The 22666-nt window shown below is 29.2% G+C and overlaps 1 protein-coding gene across 5 annotated transcripts in view; it reads right to left on the bottom strand.

The window, feature by feature from the left end:
• Positions 1 to 22666, bottom strand: part of LOC121115850 (uncharacterized) — a 26976-nt gene extending 4310 nt beyond the window's left edge. The window contains exons 1-2 of one of the 5 annotated variants that reach the window (XM_040710015.2): positions 22608 to 22666; positions 3758 to 3874 (exon numbers count right to left, since the gene is read on the bottom strand). The gene's annotated coding sequence lies outside the window, so the exon portion shown is untranslated. Of the gene's footprint in view, positions 1 to 3757; positions 4737 to 4839; positions 6339 to 7159; positions 7533 to 22607 lie in introns of those variants that run through there. The other 4 variants (XM_040710013.2, XM_040710014.2, XM_071887874.1 and 1 more) reach the window with 4 other exon arrangements.

The following is a 22666-nucleotide window of genomic DNA, read 5'->3' as shown; positions in this document are numbered from 1 at the left end:
TAAATAAGTTCTTCTTTGGAGAATTTCGGATCTTGATATAAGAAAAATAATTAGACATTTTTCTTTCAATTAGGCGCTCTTAGACGACTGATTATATTTTTTTATAGGAAACAAAATCGATTCTTGATTTTTGATAAAGGAAATTTTGCTTCTTGCTTTTTAACTTTAAATTCCTAATTTGACACCTTATAAAAAATTCATCGCAGAAGGGACCCTATTATTATTATTATTAAAGAGAATCATTCTGAAGTCATGTAAACTTCATTAAGACTCTTAAAAGCTTTGTTTGTCATAATTAATCAAGTCAAAATATTAAAATTAATCCCAATCTTTATAAATATAACTTGAATCCAGATATCTAGTCAACTCAAGTCTATTTACTTACATTATTGATTAGCCACAGATTTAAAAGTATAAATACAATTAAAATTAGACTTTAAAAAAATCGCAAAATTGTATCTTATTATAATTTTTTTAAATGATAAAAATTAGGCAAAAAATGTCTACCCATTTATTCAAAATTTTATAAAGAGTATTAATTATTATCCAAGAAATCAACAGCAACATTGATGCACTATATTCCTATTATGTGTGATAGAGCTTCAAATACGAAATAACGGTTAAGAAAAGACAAAATGCGTCAAGGACTTAAGTAATAGATATTTTTTAACTGTGTTGAAACAAGGAACATAGAATAGACATTATAAGTATGTATGTTCTTGGAAATAAAATAATATTTATAAGTAGGAGGAATTCGGGTTAAGTTTAATTAAGCTAAAATATATGAATGTGCAAAATAAATTATTAAAAACAACAAATTTGCAACAAATACAAAAAAATAATAACCTTGATCTGAATATTACATATATTTGTAGATATGTGCATATTTCTGCCGACTTCATTTATTCATCAAGCTTATTTTAAAGTCGTATTCATCGTTTGATTATTTACTCTTAACCGTAAGCACGAAGGAAATTCTGATAGCAAAATTAACAAGGTTTTCATTGTCATCATAAACTCGATTTAAAATAATTCACGTTGTTACCTCTTTTTCCATCTTGCAACCGTTCCCCCAAAACAAAGCAGAAAAAAGATCCAAAATCAATTTATAGATGTTTGCTAATTCTTACCAATTATGGAATTATTATTCTATATTTGTTGGGAATTATTCACAGCTCAATAACAAGAGCTAATCTAAATTCAACCAATCAACGTTGTTCATAACGTTAAAAACATTCACAATTGACAACAAAATACAGTTTATATTTTTGTGTTAGTGAGGTAACACCGTGAATTGTAAAAGCTGGTATATTTTTTTGATTGTTGAAGGTAACACATACTTTGCATGTTATATCAGTGTTGGTACAAAGTAGGCTTAACAGTGAGGCTGTTCTGTTCGAAAACATCAGACGGTGTAAATAAAAGTGGGATGGGATAGATCATAGATCCAGGTCTGCTACTAAGATGTCGGGGCCTATAATATGATTACTACAATATTTCTTAAGCCAGAGTTTTCCAAAATTTACATTGCCAATGCGCTCCTACACTAATACATTTTTAGCTCAGGCCCCCTTTATACGAAACATGTGTACTATGTATTTATAGACAGTAAACAGTCCTCAATTTTCTATCTTCCAGCGCCCCCTACACTACCCTCACAGTCCACTTTGAAAACCATAGTTTTTGAGGGCCCTGCTGGAACTTGGGGCACTAGTCATTCTGCGTATAAGGTAGCTGCAGCTCTGTTTGATCTAATATCCTTTCCACCTCAGAATTTTCTAGTGACTCCCAGAGATTTACGTGCCTGTTATCAAAATCTGAGGCTGTATAAAAAAGAAAGGTGATCAAGACCGGAAGCGAGACCAATAAAACTGAACAGAGACCGAAACCACTGAGATAAAAAACCGGGGCCAAGAACGATAGAACCTGAACCGGGCACAATCTTAGCTATTTAGGATGCCGGGGTACAAGTTGTAACTCGTATAAGGAAATTGAGATGAAAAATTTGGAGTACTTATGGTAAAGATAATACAATAATTGAATATTCTTCAGATATACCTATATTAATCGTGTAATGTTTAAAGTGCACTACTTATTGATAATTATCTGTGTTACATTATTTAGTTCAAATGTACAAAGTTTATTACATGTAATTTCATAATAACCAAGTTGTTTTAATGGATCAATATAAAAGGATAGCATCACTTAATAGCTGGTAATTAAAATAACTGATGTTGTAATTAAATACAGGGGTGTCCACAGGATTATATTTTTTGGGGCGAGGGTTTTTTAATTTTTTTTTTTAAATTACAAAAATTAAATTTCAAATATTAATTTTTTGAGGAAAAAAATTTCAAATATTAAAGGTTTTTGAAAAAAAATTCTAAAATCCCAAAGTTATTCACGAAAATTTAAATTTTTTGGAAAAAAATTTAAAAAATTAAATTAAATTACAAATATTCCAGAGCATAATTATTTGACCATAGACTATGTTATTCTGATTCTATTAGAAAATTAATTTTTTATACAATTTTTTAAAATTTTTCGAGATATTTCATAAATTATATGGAAAAACACTTTTGTTCCTAATTCCCTACTCAAAAAAAAAAAAAAAAAAAAAAAAAATCATACTTCTAATTAATTATGTATAGAAAAATCCCGGAAATTTATTAGAAACTCAAGAGTCAGTCTGAAGGTATATATTACCTGTATATTATTTATTTTTCTTTCTCAGGTATTCAATATTCTAATAAAGAAGGATTTAAAAAAAAGGGGAAACGACTTTTAAGCAACATTCGAAGCAAGATGAAAACGAATATAAATTGCAAAAGACGCCCAGTGAAATGAAAATCAATAATAAAAAGTGCATCAAATGTTTTTTTAAGAGTAATTTCTTAGAAGAAAATAAAATTAGAATAATTCATATTATTTTACAATTATCCATCAACTCTTACACTAAAATACGCTCATACCTAAATAAATAATAGTGTTGGATTTTGGTCTGGCAATCTTAGAACGGTCAGAAACCGTTCTAATGATTTTTTGGACCACACTTATTATACTATTTAGAAAATTTCGGCCTGGACCGGTCTCGTAATTTTTTTTTTTCTAAAACGGTCCCCTAAAAAGTAGGTCTAGATCGGTCTCATTTAAAAATCGATCTAGTGTGATTTTATAGATAAATTGTTGATGACGCCATGGATGTTCCTAAACTATGAACATCCATACTATGGCGTCATATGAAGTTTGATATGTAGTGTTGTGTCAGTCTGTATTTAGGACTGAAGACTTCATTTCCGTCCAGTTCATTCCTAAAAACTTATAAAGTTCAGTCTTTGATGACGTCACTCAGCCTTATTCTTTTTTTTTTTTTTTTTAAATCAGTACTAGAACTGATATGGCCAATTCTAAGAATGTACTGGGCTAAACCGACTGTATTGGACTTATACAACACTATTAATATGTGTACTACTTGTGGGTATAAGTGGATTATGGAGAAAATCAGTCCATAAAGTGAGAGAGAAACAAATCAGTCAACGGTTTGAAAACGATTTAATTTTTGTTCATGGCCTGAATCTAGAGCCTCTCCTCAAATATCCGTCCAAACCTCCCTATAAAAATTAAGTACCGACCAAACCGAATCTAAATCTGTCTCGGACCGAATCTCAAAAATAGTAAATCTGTATAAAACGACTTATAATATAAAAAGATATATTTGTAAATAAATGAATATTTACAAATCAAGGTGGACCCATACCTTAGAAGTCTTAGAGAAAGGATGATGAATAAATGGCCATGCCCACGTACAATGCACCAAAAACTACGATTAAACCCACTCCAATTAATGTAGACATGTTAGAACCTAGAACCAAATCTTAAAAAAAGTGAAGGAATAGAAAATGTACATATAAATTCAACTAAAAATATAAAATATTGCTATTATGATGGAGATAAAAAAAAATACTACTATTATAGATAACAATACTCTCCAATCTTGTTGCATGCCACATGTGTGAACTGCAGAAAACATTTATTTATATTATGTAGATATTAGTGATCGTTTTCGGTCTGAAAATCTTAAACCGATCTGAGATTGTTATTATTTTTGTTGGATCAAACTTATTGGTCCTCTTGATACGTCAAGACTGAATTAGTAAAAATGCTCACCAGTAACCTTATAATACTTCGGAATTTTTCCTCAAAAAGAAAAAAAAAGCACAAAATAAGTTGGTAGTTAACTAATTTTTCCCAGCTAGATAATTATTATTCAATAACTGTTGATAATTGTTTAATTCAAATTCAACCAATCAACGTTTAAAACACTAATCAGAAGAAAATAGTATGAAAATCTAAAACTGACATCAAAATTCATTGTAAATGTTTATTTTAGTGAGTTAATGCCGTGAAAAGTTGCCCATGAAGTGAAACTTGGAAAAAAAAAAAAAAATTGGTTGACGATTTAAAAACGATTAAGTCTTGGTGCACGGTCTCGATCAAAATATCCCCGTAAAAAGAAATTATTGTTTTTACTAGAATTTTTTTGTCATTCGGGCAAATTATGCAGCTGAGCAAAAAATGTAATATTTGAAATTTTTTTTTTTTTTTTTTAATAATTATGGATTTTTTTTTTTAAAATTAATTGCTTATAAATAACTCTGGATGTTTGAATTTCTTTCCTAAAAAATAAATATTCGATGCTTAATTTTTGAAAAAATTTCCAAAGAAATGTATTTTTTGTGAATAGCTCTGGATTTTTGAAGTTTCTTTCCAAAAAATATAATTTTCTGTGAATTGCTATGAAGCCCCCCCCCCTTCCCCTCCCCGAAAAAAATAAATAATATATATATAACCCAATCCTGCGGATACTCCTGATATAGGTGTGTAATAAATCCCTTAAGACCGAACCCAGTTACAACAATGATAGCAAATGTATATTACAGCATGATTACAGCGAATCCTTTTTACCACAAGAAAGACAAATTAAGAGATACTACAATAAATATATTGACTATGAAAGGATGTCTAAAAATTAATATTATCCAACTAAACCTTTTCCAAAATTATTTTAGGTTAAAATGATTATTTGATGAGATAGGAGAAAATATATTATATAGTTGAAACCAAGGTTAATAGAAATACAAGGTTATACCATAACACCTGTACGACTGATGTTTAACTTCCACGACGCTTTTAATATTGACGTCATCGTAGATGAGTGCTTGCGTGTTTTGTCAAAATCTTTTTTTCTTTCCCAGTAGTCGGTACGATACATTTAATTAAAAATTCTAGCATAGTGACGTCATAGAGTATGAGTGGTTGCGTGTTTTGTCAAAATCTGCCTGTCTTGCCTAGTATTTGGTACAATACATCAGATTGAAAATTCTAGCAAGTCCGATTACATGATGGTCTCACCCTGTATTCCTATTAACCTTGATTGAAACGAATTATTATTTTTTTCTTTTCATCCGCATATATAATCAAGATGCAAGTGATTAAAAAAAATATTTTTTTTTTAAATTTTTTTTTTTAAATCCATAGCTTTTCTCAAAAAATTTAATTTTGGGGATGTTTTTTAAAATTCACAGGTGTTGACAAAAAAATTAATTTTATGGAAAAAAATTTCATATTGGAGAAAAATTTTAAAAATCTATAGCTATTCATAGAAAATTAATTTCTTTGGAATTTTTTTTTGAAAAATTACATTAAATTTCAAACATTAAATTTTCCAGGAATGAGCAAAAATTATACTACAATAGTCGCTATTTCATTATATGATTCATATCGGATTACAGGGTTTTGTAGTCTAGGTACTTAACTTTTATACACATAAAACAACAACATAATTATATACATAAATAGGAGTGAGTCTCCAACTAAGGGCTTATAATACATAGGTACATAATATAGCAAGTAAAGAACTAGACTAAAAATAGAACTTTTCATACATTGTTCGTTCTAAAGGAACTCAAATGACGACACAACATATCAAATTTCTAAAGCACACACTTTGACAGTCAATTAAATTAATCATTCATAAATCATAACACTTGAACAATAATCAAAAATGCTAAAGAAAAAGGATCCATTTATAGTGTATAGTCTCCAAAATATGTATACACCTACAAAGTTATCTAAAACAGTGGTTTTTAACCTATTTATCTACACTACCTAATTTTTAAAATAATTTCTATTTCATAATTGATATAATAAGTACAAAAATCCCCCTCTCTTACGGTTAAGAGTCACTTATCTAGAACAATGTTTCTCAAACTTTATTAGATACACGTCGTTACTTTTATTATATCTCGGAACCTTTCATCAAAAATAAATAAATAAAGGCCAAAATCAGCCAATTCTTCCCAATTATGGAATAGATATTCAATAATTGTTGGGAATTGTTTTCTCTTTCTAAACATCAGCAATTCAAATTCAACAAAATCTACGTTCAGAACACTGAAGAGGGGAAAAGAAGAATTGAAATCAACAATTGACAACAAAATACGGTGTAAATTTCATGTCAGTGAAGTAACACTCTAGACAAGGAACCTTCTTTGGTGTAGAAACTTTGATGGGAAATCACAGATTCTAATAATTATATATGTTCACCTATTGGTATAATGTAAAAGTAGCTCAGAATAGGTTTTTGCGCAGAAACCACTTTGATAAGTACAGAATATCACGTAATTTGATTATAAATGAATTGATTCAAGTATTTTAAGGATAGTAATATGAATATGTATTGAATATCTTATGCAATATAGTCTCTACATTCTAAATCGGGGTATCAATTGAAACAATGCTTTTGGTGACTTAGATAGCTCATACAACTGTGTGTTCTAGTTCTTATACAAAAAAAAACAAAAAAACAAAACACTAGATAGGAAATGTTGAGATGTTAAGCAGAAAATACTCATTCTAAGTAGTGTCTGACAAGATATAGGCACTTAGGTTTACTATAAATCTAAGCAATTATTTATCTAGTGTTTAGTGCCAAAGGAATTATTGCATCATTGATTACTTAGAAGACACACATAGAACAGTACTTCGGTTGACATTCTTGGCTATAGTCTCGTAATATATGAAAAAATATACTTATAATATGTCAAACCAATGGAATAAGACCAATCAAAAATATCTTCCAAATAAAATAACTACTCACTTTGGGAACTACCCTCTTGAAAAAGCGTTGTTTTATTTCTCTTTGACTATATAAAAACTTGTTTTCCTGTACTCTACTGCTATACGAGTACTATTCCATCTATTTATAAAAGACAAACGAAAAGTCAAGCCGTCAAACAGGGGTTTGCTTGCGTACTAAACTAAATAAAGTATTTGAGTTGTAGTATGTAGTCAATTGCATATAATATTATACAATAATACGTAGAACATATCTCATAAAAGGAAGTATTTCGGCTTGCGTTCTTTTTCCTCTTGTTTTTCTCTTTCTTTCCTTCTTTTTATTCTCACTCTCTCAAAATATTATGGACGACTATGGTGTGTGTAGTCAGTAGTCACGAATAACATCCGTGTATGTTATAAATGTATTATATTATGTTGGTAGGTATAAACACATACAAGTAATGAGCTGGCCCCAAGTAGAGGATAAGAACCAAACGCAGTATTACGTAAACAACATAAAAAATTGATATTAAGCTTATTTCTTAACCATTTGATTTTATAAAATCCAAAGGGAATGTTTATATTGTTTTGTTTCTTACAAAGCTACCAAAAAACTTTAAGTATTACATTAGATATAAAGTCGTTGTTTTATATTATGTAATTGGGTACAATGGTTAATATTACTGCTCATTAATTGTAGCTATTTGACTTTAATATACATAAAAGCGTAAGTAGATAATGCGTCAATTATGTCGTGTGAGCTTGAATAAGAGAGAAAGAGAGAGATAAATAGAAGAACATTAGCGGGAAATTCAAAATGATCTAAAGTGAAAGGAAAAATACATATTATGAGATTCATGACGTTCTTAGTAACATTATTATTATTTTTTTTAAATTGGTGCTACGCTAAAATAAACATGGCAACATTTTTTAATTAAAAAATGAATTTGGCACGGATATTAAGCCTAACTATATGATAATATCTTCTCTGCATGACTATTACCTTAAAAAATAATCTATGTCGTTGGGGAAAGCTCTTTTTGATATGCTTTTGAAATCCATGTAGCTTTGACGGATAGTAAACATTTCATTGTGACGTCATACACTTTTATTGAAAAGGTCACCTTGGATTTTTCATATACTGAAAATCATATGAATGAATTTGCATGATGTAGTCAAGGAGGAGGCTTATTTCCTTAATTCCTCTGTGGTCCTTAATTTACTTTTATAAGAAACAGGAAGTATAAATGAAATAATCCCTATTCAATATAATTTGCAATCCTTTATTTGTAAAAATGTACATTCTCTCTTTCAAAATGGTCTATATATATATATACAATATAATATATTACCTCTGCACTATTAAATCCATCCTTGAAAACTACACGAGTGTATCTATCTTATAAACAATACAAATTCGACAAGTTCGTTGGTATTTGCGGTTACACTCTAGAAAAGATCATATGTATACTGTATATATTAGATTAGTCAAGTCAAAATAATGTAAACTATGCTTCTTTGTAGGGATTTGAAATATTTCATTAGAGTTCTAGGACACTCGAGATAATGAAAGGTCAATTAATTATAATATGTATACGTAAAGTGATCCTAGCAAATGGGCCCAACTCCTTCATCGGGACTATTTTAGTTAAATATGTTGTCATTTCTGAGCTCAAATTAAATCATTCTGTTATGCTAATTTTGGAATATTTATAAAGATTAATCCAACAATAGGGAAGAATGACGTAATTAGCTATAAATGTTTATCTACATAACATATTGAATAGTTTATCACATTTTGGCCTATTTTTTCTTTTTTTTAGTTAAGGGAAAGGTTGAGAGTATTGAAAGCCGCCCCTGAAATTAATTATAAATGGAGATAGGATCTGTGTAAGAATCGAGGAGAAGGCGGGAGCAAGACATATGGTATTACTGAATGAAGAAAATTGTTAACATCTGCTCCCTGTTATATGATTTTGGGGGAGAAAATGAATTACTGCTAAATTTACATGTAAGTAAAATATCATAATTATACTTAAAAGTATATATTTTTATTTTATTATCCATTTTTAAATCAATTTACACCAAAGGTAGGGAAGAATTTTTCTTTTAGAGGGAAATGTTAACACACAACGACTAGTGTTGTGTCGGTACTTATTTATTTGGTCCAATCCAGTCTCAGGACCAATCCTATCGGTCCTTGGGACTGGTCCTTAACTGTCGTCCTTTGGAATTTTTCATAAAAATATCGAGGGTTTATATAGACAAATAAGATAAATGAAATATGTATTAAGATTATTGCACATATTTCGCAAAAAATATTATTTTTTTAATTATAATATTCAAATATTATATTGTTATATAATTTATTCTATTACATAACAGAATGATAAAAAAACATTGACGTCACAAGGGTTCGATTTTACCTTCTTTAATGACAGACAAATGGAACTGTACTGCGGTCCACGGTCCTAAATAAGGACTAAACAACACTACTACATACGACCCATTAAATAATGAACCAAAAATAAGAAAGAGCACACGCTTAACCGATTTTCCTTTTCTAATCGATATAATAAGTTTTTTCTGTACACACATCCCATTTTTAAAAATGTAATTTTTTTTTGTAAAATAAATCAGACCAACTGTTACAAAATATTAAATATGACCAAATTAAAATGTTATCTTGACATAAAATATTTTCTTAAAACAAAGATTCAAAATTTATTTTCTAAAAAAATACAAAATTATTTTTCAAATTCCCATTTAAAAAACAATCAGCCCGCACAATTGTCCTTGCCTTAGTCCCTACTCACAGTAAAACCGACCTTGAGTGTATTTAAAATATACATGTCACTGCGTTATTCCACTAACATAAAAATTTACTTTGTACTCTTTTGTCAACATTCGATTTTTCTCCTACTTATGTCCCTAATTAATGTACAGAACGTTGCTTAATTAAATAAGTTGTTGCCATGCTATGAACAATTTCATACTAATAAAATAATATCTACTGAGAATAGTCATAGACTTGCTAAATATTGACTAACTACCAACTGATTTTGGTCCTTTATTTTTCTTTCCCTTTGAGAGGAGAGGTTGAGTGGTAAAATAAAGATAAGATCGTCATAGAAACCCAATTTCAGTATGGCTTCCAATCCTACTAGGTATTAGGAGGAAGAGTGACCAACCGTCATTTTCCCCCTATACATGTCCTTTTTTACCATCCTGTCCGAGTACTTTTAAATAAATTCATGAAATTACCGATTTTATGAGGTACTAGTGGTGCATTTTAATAATTTATTTAAATCATTATCTAATATTCCTTTAATTGTTCAGATGGAATTGAACTGATAAAGTACAAGTAAACATTATAGTGTTACATTTACTGATCTAGGAATTTTCTTTGAAGTCCATATACATAAAGTATACTAGTAAGGTTTTTGTCTGTCTGTAATCTGTACATACACTTTTGGGAAGAAAAAAAAGTACACTATATAAAATAAAAATAATGAATATGACTTTAGATAAGGTTTAGCAACGAAAATGTATAGCTAAAGTACTCCCGGGCTCATTACATCATACTATTTTTTTTTAATCAAGCTGTTAAGATTATTTTTTCATTAATGAGGAGAGAACATCTAAGTATTGAGTAACTACGTATGAGTATGCTCATAAAAAACGGAGGGTAACACTGAGGATTTCTTCTATATTATTAAAACGAAAAGGTTGCTTGTTCGTTGATGCCTAATAACTCCGGGCATGCCGTATACTACTCCTAGTAGAAAATACAATTGAAATTAAGGAAAGACAATAATTCAAAGTATTTAAAACAATATATAAAAGAAAAATCTAGTTTCTAAAACCAAGCAAAAAAATGGTACTATATTCTTTAATTTATTAATTTCCAAATACTAAACACCTCTCCCCTAAGCCAAGTATCCTCATTTTGGAAAACAAATAGTGATGGGTTTGGATAATACACTTATCCATACACTCGGATCCAGGATATAAATGCAAAAAATACTAGCATATTTCCTATAAGTATGGGGATTACTCCTCAGTGGGTAAAATTTAAAATAAATAGTCGGATCTTTATTTATTGGCGATTACCCGTTTTTAAGGTTATTTTCAAATCTTTCTCATAATTTACCAGAGGCACAAAAAACCATCCAAAATGAGAAATTTCATACAAATGATGTCATATGTTGATGGCGACATTATCATACAACGTTATTGTCTTTCATAAAGTGATGGATCACTTGTTGTGGCGCCCATATATCATCATTCATCAGTAACCTAGTCAAATTAACAGTGCCGTAAGCACGTTTTTACTATTAACAGGCCTGATTGGAGTGGGTAATATACCGATGCTACTACTAAGCCCAAACCCCCTTTGCCCACAGTGATTACGACCCTGCATTTGTACATTATTATGTTCTTTAGAAGGTTCTTTGTCCGCTGGACTATATATATATATTTTTTTTCAGGGCTTGTTTTATAGATTTTCTTTAAAAATATTGAAAAATAAAAATATTTAGATAAAAAAATTGAAAAATCAAATTTATCATAAAAAAATTGAAATGTTACATTTTTTCAAAAACAAATTCAAATCTATTAAAAAAAATTTCAAAAATTAAATTTTAAATATTAAAATTTTTTGAAAAAATTTCAAAACTCCAAAGCTGTACACAAGAAATTTCAAAAATTATATTTTTGGGAAAAAAAAAATCAAAAATTAAATTTAAAATATTTTTGAATTTTTTTTGAAAAAATTTCAAAAATCCACAGCTGTTCACAACAAAATTAAATTTAAAATATTATAATTTTTGGAAAAAAATTAAAATATTAAATTTTCTAGTAAAAAGCTAAAATTCCTGAATTTGGGAGGGCTACAGCCCCTCCAGCCCACCCCGGGCCGACGACCCTGTTTTTAATTAAGGCTATACTGCCATAATTGATTTGTGGGTATTAAACTACCCAGTTCTACCCTTGTCTACCCGCTCTTAAAAAATAAATTAATAAATACTTAACACTCATCCCTAAAATCAAAATATGTTGGACTTAATATTAGGTATCTAGCAACTTGCTTCCTCTTAGTGTGATGAATGAAATTGTAGCTTTGTGTTGCCGACGCTCTGTTATGTATTTGTAAGGTACATTATACAAAAAATGAAGACATTGATTCGCTATTTGTCACCCGTCGACACAAAAGCTAACTAGAAAGATTAAATTATAATCAATTTCTATCAACAAGTTATTTTTTATCAACCCATTGGGTTTGTCGCAATATGAACTTAAAGTAACCGATGTTGATCTTCACAATAAAAGAATGATAAACTCATAGATTTTATTTCAATGGCCACATTAGGGCCAATATAAGTTTTTAAATCAAATAAAGGTTTTTAAATATTGCTCGATTCTTGGGCATTTTAACTCATTCCATAAATTTGAGTATAAAACTTATAATTGACTCAAATATGTCTATGAAATAGTTGCCGTATTTTATCAGAAGCCTCCGCAGAGGTTGGGCTGTAGGGGCTGTAGGCAATCCCCAAATTAAACAATTTTTGCTTTTTACTAGAATTTTTTTTTCCTCATTCGGGCACATTATTAAAATTTAATATTTGACATTTTTTTACAAAAAAATTAATTTCTTGTAAATAATTGTAGATTCTTGAAAAAAAATTCAAAAAATTTTATTTTAGCAATTTTGTTTCAAAAAATTTTAATTTTGAAATTTTATTTTTGAAATTTTTTCCAAAAAATTAAATTTTGTGAATAGTTGTGGATTTTTGAAATTTTTTTCCAAGAGTTTTTTTTTTTTGATTTTTTTTAAAATTCAAAAAACAAAGCTGTTTATTTTTATATGAACTAGAATATTTAAATTGGGATTTTCTCCTTTCCTTGATTTTTTGTTCAATATTGTTTTATGTTGACGCAGCACATATGTATATTCAAAAAGAAGCCGAAAGGAGGGCGTAAAGTCATCCGCTCCTTTATTTGAGGCACCTGGCAATATGATCAAATAGCCTATTATTATAAGAATGTATAATCTACACCATGAAAAATGATTTATAAGACCAAAACAAGTTGTTTAATTAGATAGAGGAAATCATTTTTCTTTATTTATGTAGGTATTTGTATGTAATTTTTTTATTAAGACGGATGTTATAAACTTAAAGTCATTGCCAAGGAAATTTCTAACTTAAGCAAATTCGTCTTTTCTAAAATATTGAATTATTTGTAATGCAAATCTGGAAAACTTTACATCATTCAAATTAATAACATTGACAGTTATGATCTTATTACGTAATAAAGAGGAATGCTTCTTAAAGCTCCTTCATCGAGGCAAACACCATATTATTAATCCTTTCCAACTACACTAAAATAACAATTAATTTTTATTTATAAAAAAATAAATAATACCTATAGCATATATGTTTTAAATAATATTTACGTATATGTATATACAAGTTTATTTGATTACGTAGACTAGTGGCTCATAATCTTTCAAATATAGCGATCCCTTATAAAACAAGCAATCAGGAAACGACCCAATTATTAAAATATCCTATCATATACCGTGGTTTTTTTTTCACGAGAAACTGCCATATTTTGCAATTATGAATAATAGATTAGTTATTCGCGAAGTAACTATGTATTCTGTAAATTATTCATTGGAGAAGAAAATCACACGCTGGCCACTACGCTTGATGTCTTAAAGAAAACTCTGATAATACAGGTGTTTTGAGTCAAGCCTCTCTTAAAACCTCTTTGACGTCGTCTCAGTAGCCTTGACGACCTTGACATGGTACCTTTACTTTTCTTACAAAAAATCTAACCAGTAAATGAAAAAAGTTCTGCTAGATGTTACCAAATTTAGTTAAATCTCGCCGGAAATCTGTTAATTTGGGAAGATTGGTAGAATGGTCGACAGTGATGGCTCGACCACAACCAAACAGAAACCAGACATGTTCAATGCTGGCTCAGACATTGTGTTGAGAGACTTAGGGAACAGTTACATTTAGTTTCAAAGTATGAATTTATATAACTCTCTTAATATTTTTCAACGTGTTTTATATAATATATGCAGAATATAAACAAAGTCAAATAACCACCCAATGACATGTGTGCTGAGACCCATGGTTTGGGAATCACTGACATAGACAATTGTTTTTACTCTCTTTTGAATTTAAAGAATTAATCCTTAAAAATTCAATTTAAGTTAAAATACGTCATCCCTAAATACTCAAATATAACTGATTTCATAAGTATTTTGAATAGATATTTAAACATTATATGTAGTAGTATGCATTGGGCAACAAGGACGTTTGATTTTAAATCTATTTGCAACTAAATGAAGACAAAATGCATGTACTGTATACAAACGTACATTAAATACATACAGCCACAAGTGTCAAATGAAAAAAATAAAATAATAGTAGCAACACTGTAAGTGTCTTAGGGAAAGTCAACACTGTGTTACCCCTAATTAAATAAAAATGTATATTACATTTGTTGTCAGGTGTGGATTTTTGGACTTCTTAACTTCATATCAGTGTTTTGAATAATGTCGATTGGTTAAATTCACTTTAGTTCATGTTATTTGGGAACAAATTTTCAAAAAATATGAATTAGGTAAAAATTCTGTAGTTGGAAACACAGAGAATAGATCCAATCTGTGGGTCGCGAACCTAAGGTCTTTGAATGATACCAAAGCATTCTGAACTAAGCATTCTCGCCCATTTTTGGTGTAAACTGATTTAAAAATGCATAATAAAATAAATATATGTGAATTTTAATATAGTTATGATATTTCTCTTGCACTAATGCTGTTTTGAAACTAGAAGATATAACAGTAATTCTTTTTCTTTTCTTCAAAATCATATACCAGGTAGCTGTTAGCTCTGTAGTACAATGTGGTTCGTTCCACCTGCTCATCGTGCTCTTTTTTTTATTTTTCCAAGAATTTCAACTGTGGTCATATCCTGTTCTGTCTGAGATCGCTCTGCGCCGGATTCTTCCTTTTCAAACAGGCAACAACATATCATGTTGTGAAAAAAGCCTTTCAAGCTTGTTGGTTATCAATTCTAAATACAGGAGCAGACTTATTACAGAAGATGACTTGCGTTGTTCTCTTTCAAAGACTGGTCCAAGAATTTCAGATATGGGTAGAATGAAGTAAACTCTGCCTTAATACTGACGCTTTTTGGTTCTCACAATTTAAACTTTCTTATATTTTTAATCTAACAAATTGTAGTGTTTATGAAATCATTTTAATTCAATAAATGAAAATTTGAAAATAAATAATATTGCACCTTTGAATTTTCAGACATTAGAAGTCAAATTTAATATATAGCCTAATACTAATTAGTTCCAAAATTGAAGTGAAGGATGATCAATACAAATAATTGTATTCTTGGGGGTGCTGCAACTTGGCCAATGCTATCAAAGAGTCACGGCACTAGAAAAGTTAAAAACCGCTGAGTTAGAGTGAAGAAGGGAGAAGAAAACCCCACTTTTCAGTCAGCAGTAGATTGTAATATACATTCGACTATACTCCATGTTTTAATAATAAATTATCGAAATATTCTTCATAAAATACTAAAGTACGAGCTATCGATTTCTAAAAGATGTGTGACAAAAGCGGCTTCGAGGAGTCTTAAATGTAAGTTGTCTATGATTGGAAGAATTGGCTAACTAGAAACTGATTTTTTACCTCCCCCCCTTTCTTTTTGGAGACAAAGTTGCGAGATACAATCATATTCAACACATATTCAATTCATTTTATGAATTAATTTGAAAGTGAAGTACCTAATGGAAGTCATTTATGTAGACACCAAGTACATAGTAGAAGGTACTTTTTCAATGTCTCGTAAAAATAAAAACAATAATATTTGTTAGATTGAAAGGTTAATACAATTACAAGGTTATCTAAAAACGCTTTTCCTACAAATGTTTGACTTCCACCACGCGTTTTAATAGTGATGTCAAAGAGTATAACTGTTATTAAGAGTGGCTATATATCACCTTCCTTGACTGTTAGTGTTAGAGTACCGCTGTTATACTCTCTGACGTCATATTTGTTTGATTTGCCCAGCAGTCGGTCCGATACGTCAAATTTAAAACTCTAGCAAGCCCGATTACATTATGGCATAACCTTGTATTTCTAGCAACCTTGGTAGATAGATAGTTACAGTATATACCTTCAAAATGTTTTTGTTTCTCAAAAACACACATGTATTCTATAGACTATAATTAATTTCATTTCCTAGTGTTGAACTAGGAGGTATCATGGCTGAGACATATTTTTTCATATCAAGAGTACTTTACAATTACTATTATGTACCTATAATAGGAGATACTCAAGGAATACAAATATTTTCTTAAACGTGAAAAAACGATGAGGTTATTTTGACAATCAAGGAAAGACATTAGTACAAGTGTCTGTTGTGAAGTACAAAAAATAACAGTATTTGCTCCATCCCCATATTGTCTATTTATTTATTTCATGGATATTTAAACTTGTTAGATTAAATAAATATAATTATTTTAAACAACCAAAAAAATTATATCATACCAAAGTACTTTGAGTGGAATATCATACATACCTGGATACTTTAATGTATTGCATGGTTTTAAGTTTTTAATGATAGGTAATAGGCCCTTAAACATAAAAAAAGTGAAAACTTATAAAAAGATTATAACGAACCACGACTTCTTTGAAATAATAAACATACATTATAAGGGATATAAAGGATTCTTTGTTTAATAAAGGGTTCCAAGGACTCTTGTGAGGGTTTAAGCAACTCGAAAACAAACTTATTATACTCTTTTGCAGTGGTTTTCAAACTTTGGTACTCCGTTTTATTGGACCGCAGAGGCGTACCACTAGGAGGGGGGGGGGAGGAGTTTTAAAGTTAAAAGTTTTTGACAGTGGTGGTACTTGGAGATTTTCATATTGTTTCAGGTGGTTTGCATTTTCAAAAAAAAAAAAAATAAGAGTGACCGGTTTAATGGGAAGCACCTTACTCATTTTTATAAGTATATGCACATAGAGAAGCGTTGAAGTGCTCAAACATTGTGATCACAGGTGTAAAAATACACCTTGAAGTCAACTGTCACTGTGTTTGTACTTATATGTTATCACCTCGAGAATGAAAGAATAATACTTGAGAAAAAATAATATTATGACGTGATGATCGAGCGAGCGCTTTATTCTCTTGAGAGCTACCTGACTGAGCTTTAGCTACACATCCTCGTAGCTAAACCTTATCTAAAGTCATATTAATTATTTCTTATTTTGTATAATGTACTTCTTTTCTTTTTTTAATACGATGTGCATGCTCGATGCTATATGCGAAACACCATTAATATCACTACAATGTTATTTTTTAGATACAAAATAACTTAACGGATTACAGACAAACAATTGTTCTTTTTTTACTTGCTAGATGAGTCATAAGTTGAATCTATGTTACTCTTTAAAGACTTTTTCAGCACAAATAGTGCAATTTTTTTCAATAAAAAAAAAAAAACAGATGATTATCTCAATTCAGTCAAATGTTATAAATTCACTGGATACTCAAATTGTATCTCATGATTACATAATAAAATGCCCTAATTTCCTTAATAAAACATCCTTTTAGATTGAAGGAAGCAAGAGTAGATACTATTACAAATACTCAAGAGTGTATATTTATATGTGTTTTGATACATGCTGATATAAATTATGAAACCCTGCTCTTTTCATAAACCTAGCAACTGTTTTTTATTAAATATGTGATACGTGCGACTATAGAGCCCTCAATCAGTCAGAGTAGTAGTTATCTTCGGGTCTAATTATGAAACGAGAGAAATGAAAATATTTGTGTATAAACTTTTATATCTTTTTTAGATATTTCTCTATAAAATGAAATCTTCCCTTCTAAATCAAGAGGTTTTGTAATCTAAAATAAACAAAAAAACTAAATTTTGGAAGCATATGAGTAACTAAAGTGCTTCCAACTTTTTTTGTGTGGTATTTTCTCTCCTTCAAACAAGGTTCATTTTAAATCACAAAACCTCTTAATTTTTATGATGAATTGTTGAGGTTTAAAGATTGTAATATGTAAAGTCCTTAAAAATACATAGTTTATTGATTCGTTTAAAACTTAAACACGTATATTTACAAAATCTCGGTAGATGTGGTAACCCTCCTTAAGTCATGTTTCTGCAAGTTTTGCGTCCTCATTATGTAAGTCGATCCAAGGCTTCCAATATTTGTATAAAAAAATATTGCAAAAAATACATTTATATATTGAATTGATTTGATTCTTTTGAATAGAATAAATTAATTATGATTCCTAAAAAGTAAAATAAAATAGTCAAAGTAGTGTTTTATTGATTGCTTACTTGCAGTTTTTGACAACTTTTTTAGATTTTATCAGCGTCTCTTGCTAAGTTAGCGTTATACAGACTAAAAATTATTGCCTGGCTCATCAGTCATAAGTTCATATTTATTTTCTCAAACTGTAATTATTTTTCTTTCATTCATCAGGAGATAACATCTATTATTTATGTATTGATTAACTACGTGTGAGTGTGCTCATGAAAAACTGTGATTTATATTCAGGATTTCGTGGAAAGTTATATTCAATATTATTTAAACAAAGTGTGTCTGTTTGAAGATGCATAATAACTCCTGGTAATATAATGATCATTGACTGAGTTTATTAACATAGCTATGATTGCTAATCAAATTTAAGCTACTGATACGTTTTTCGATCATGATATTAATAACTATGATCATTGGCATTTAAAAATGTGCACATTTTGTCAAAAAAAATAAAATAATAATTACAAGAAAAATGCACAAATGATTGCCATAATAAATAAATGATAATTATAACCATTTAGTCCATAAGAGATTGCAATTGCTAAGTAATGTGATTAAAAACAAAAAAAATCCTATGCATACAGATAAAAAAATTGTCAGAAAAAGAAAATCTTTCTATTACTATGTATCATCTCAGTTATTCAATTAATTATTTATTTACGTACACAATTTGCACATATGCCTAAAAACAAAAGTATGCATGTAATCTGGGTGATTTAAAGCGCTAAGCTGAAATTTTAAAGTTCTTTAGTTATTATTAGAGTGGTATGGGTCCTTAATATGCTACATAAAATCTATCCATCACCGTTATCGGTCCTTGAAAAAGTCTCAAATTTTAGAGCGTTTTTTTACTAATATTATAGTAAAATACTTTAGTTTACCAATTGAATCAGTGTTAAAAACTTTAAGTATCTACGGTAATAGTTTGTCATCCCTCTTAATTACGGCTTAATTTTAAGACTGATTGATGAAAACATCACCAGCTGATATCTATGATGACGTCATTTAGCATAGATTACTCTATTAGACAACTGTTTTGTCCAATTTAGGAACTTCAAAATTTTGGGACCGATACATCCCTAATTGTTATCAACATGACGGGATTAGAGATCCTATTACTCCCTCTAAAGAGAAACGTGATATTTAATGAAACTAATGATTAATCTCTTCTCAATTATACATGATGAGAAGGGGGAAATGAGGTCATGTACAATCAAAAGAAATAAAATGATGTAGCTTAGATCTATGTAATATATTACTTTATAGAAAAATCAATAAAACTCTCCCTGATTCATTTCAAGTAAAAGAGCAAACAAGTTTTCTAAAGCAGCTATTCTAAATATATTATTATAAAATCATTACTCCTGTTACAAATAAGTAATGCTCTTCTAACTATGCATTGGAAGTATCACGTATCGATTCTATATATTTTTCACTGCAAATATATCATTGTTGTTAGAAATATCACATAAAATGCTATTTAAACAACAATGCATTTATACAATAAGTAAATTGTCAAATTCTTTCTTCTATTCGGATATGTAAATTAAATACTAATATGTAATGATAAACTGCGTCACTCTTTAGACAGGTATGTACTTAATTTACATAAATAATCCATAGTTTGCCAATATGAAAGTATTTTTTGACACTCTTGGCTATTTATAATCACATCAACTCTTGTTTACTTCAATCTGAAAGGATATTCCATAAAGAAATTTAGAACATTACATGATGTGACCATGAGAAACAATTTGAGTATTCAGTGATACTGAATTGAGTGAAACATAATTTTTTTTTCTTTATTTGTCGTGTAAAACTCTTTAAAAATTATCATAATAATAAAATATGTTTGTCTGTATGATTCTCAAAATACCTAGTTGGAATTATCTCCCAAGATCCTATTTTTCTCGGGATTTTACTCTTCCAGAAAATTCCCGGATAAGTTTATTTCCCCGGAAATCTTGCATTTAAATATCAGTGTTCTTTTTCCATTTCATTGATAAATTACATGTACATCATATGATGCATGCTAAAAACTTGAGAAAAGGAAATAAGGACCGGAAATTTATCCAAAAAAATAACAAATTATTTATTTGGTATGTAAATGATTTGTAAGCTGTTCCATAGAGGCACAAACTTATATTAAATACAAATATGACATAAGCCGTACTTATGATCATTTTTGAAATATATTTGCAAGATGAGTATGCAAACAATTTTGCAGTAATGGTAGATTCAGCAATTAAATTTAAAAAAAAACAAAAAAGCAACCATAAATATAAATATGGTTTTTGCATCAAACGCATTTATATTCCAAACTCTTTTTAGTCATGTATGAACCTAAATCAATTGCTTTTAAAAAATGTCACCGTGATGAACATTTGCCACAATGGATTTGATATAAATATACGAATTTAAAAAACAACATATTATTGAGGATTTATAGATCATTTGATTGTTATATGATATGGATATATACCGGGTCGTGCGAAATGGATGTACCACTAATCAACGTGAGCAAACTTTTGCTCCTCCTGAGTTTCAATTAAGTCAAACGTGATAGATTACTTGTATACATTTATTAAGAACACAATGACAGATATTCTTTATGAATTTGACCTCCATTACTCTCAATGACGGACTTTAAGCGGCCACGGAAGGTGGAGCACACTCTGGCAGTGTAGTCCCTTCTCATGAGCCTCCACTCCTTCCTCGCAGAGGACTTCAGGTGATCTGCAGGCCTTGCAACCAGATAGTTTTGGTTTTTGGATTTTTTTTTTTTTTTAATTTCAAAAATTAAATTTCTTTCCAAAATTGTTCTAAAATTAATGTCTATTCACAAAAAATTTCAAAAATTAAATTTCAAATGTTAAATTTACTCGAAAAAAATTTCAAAATCTATTCACAGAAAATTTAATTGATGGAAAAAAAATCAATAAATCCATTATTATTCACAGAAAATTAATTTTTGGAAAAAAATTACAAAAATCTATAACAATACACAGAAAATTAAATTTTTGAAAAAAACAATTTCAAAAATCTATAACTACTCACTGAAAATTAATTTTTTGGAAAAAAAATTATTAATCTTTCACAGCCCCCCCCCCCTGGGGATGCACTGACATGTCCAAAACTATAAAATAAGTGGCAAAACGAGTACAGACCTTGTGCACCATAGAATCTTCCCCTTCCCCTCAAGCAATATTTCTTCACCTCACCGAATTCACCTTGTTAATTCAAAGGGCGAATTTATGGAAGTAATAAGTTAAGGAGTAATATTCATAGTACCCTCAACGGAACCTAGGGGCCAAAAAAAGAGTCTACTTATTTAAAAAATATTGATCTTCCTTTCGCCAATTGGTTAATAGATTTGGATATGGCAATATAAGATAACTTATAATAATTAATAAGTACGGTTTTGTTAAAGACAAGTGAAGTTACTCTCAAAGTGTTTGGCATACATGTAATGATTAATCTTGTGTATATAACCAAACAAAAGAATCAGTTTTGGTCCCAGGTTTTGTTAAAATAATTGAAAGGTTCAATCAATATCTTCGGTTCCAGTACCGAAAAATTGTTAAAACCTTAGTTTTGTGGCAAAAACACACTCAAATTACATTTTACTTTAACTAACCGAGGGTATTTGAATATTTTGAATTATTTTTAGGGAGCTTTCCAAAAGCTCCAAGTAAATTTTTTCATATCCATTTATTTTCTTTTGAAACTCCAGTTAGCTTCTGTACATTCTTAGTAATTATATTAAAATATAATTATTTATTATAACAGATAAATGGAGATAATTAACTAAGTATTGAATGAGATACCATTAAAGTTTGATATCAAAAAGTAGCTGGGAGACAAGCCTGCTGCATTAGTTGGAACAAATTGAAAAAATTTAATAATAAAGAAAAAGGAATATCTTCTTTTTCTAATTTGTTGAGAGTAGAAAAGAGCAACTGAGTCCTAAATGTTGAAATGATTTGGAAATTATAAAAGAATTATGAATTTAATTTATATTGTAAATTATTTCCTGATGCTTTTATTATTTCTCAATATTTTGTAAGCCAATGACAATAGTATTAGAAATACACAATTATCAGCTTACTTGATCAGTTCCGATGGTTGAAGGGATGTAGATATTGTTCGTCAATGGTTAATAAAATA

This window comes from Lepeophtheirus salmonis, chromosome 4 (assembly GCF_016086655.4).
Source record: "Lepeophtheirus salmonis chromosome 4, UVic_Lsal_1.4, whole genome shotgun sequence".
Classification (NCBI taxonomy): domain Eukaryota; kingdom Metazoa; phylum Arthropoda; class Copepoda; order Siphonostomatoida; family Caligidae; genus Lepeophtheirus; species Lepeophtheirus salmonis.
This window is presented reverse-complemented; position numbering and strand designations above follow the sequence as displayed.